Source organism: Chrysochloris asiatica, unplaced genomic scaffold (assembly GCF_000296735.1).
Source record: "Chrysochloris asiatica unplaced genomic scaffold, ChrAsi1.0 scaffold00171, whole genome shotgun sequence".
Taxonomy (NCBI): Eukaryota; Metazoa; Chordata; class Mammalia; order Afrosoricida; family Chrysochloridae; genus Chrysochloris; species Chrysochloris asiatica.
This window is the reverse complement of record NW_006408689.1, coordinates 6870194-6870531: the sequence shown is the minus strand read 5'-3', so window position 1 is coordinate 6870531 and position 338 is coordinate 6870194.

The window sequence follows — 338 nt, the reverse complement described above, 5'->3', positions numbered from 1 at the left end:
ATTATTGATAGGCATTGATTATTTGTTGTCATTATATTCATTTTTTTGTGGTGTTGCTGCTTCTTTGTTCTGTTTGTCTTTCTCTGTTGAATTCATGATTTGTGTGCTCTTTCTTGTGTGTTTCCTTATAGTTTTAATGTTTTCATATTCTTCTTGGATTCCCATTCTCTTGGTATGCTGTGAAGTGTTAATATTCTTTGAGGTTGCCTTATGGTCCATTGAAATTCTCTGCCCATTTAGTGCAGTCTATTTTATCCTGTTGTTTACCTGACCTTCTCATTGTCTGGATCTCTGTTCCTATGTGTTCACCTTCTTTTGCACTGTACTTGTTTGGGTCA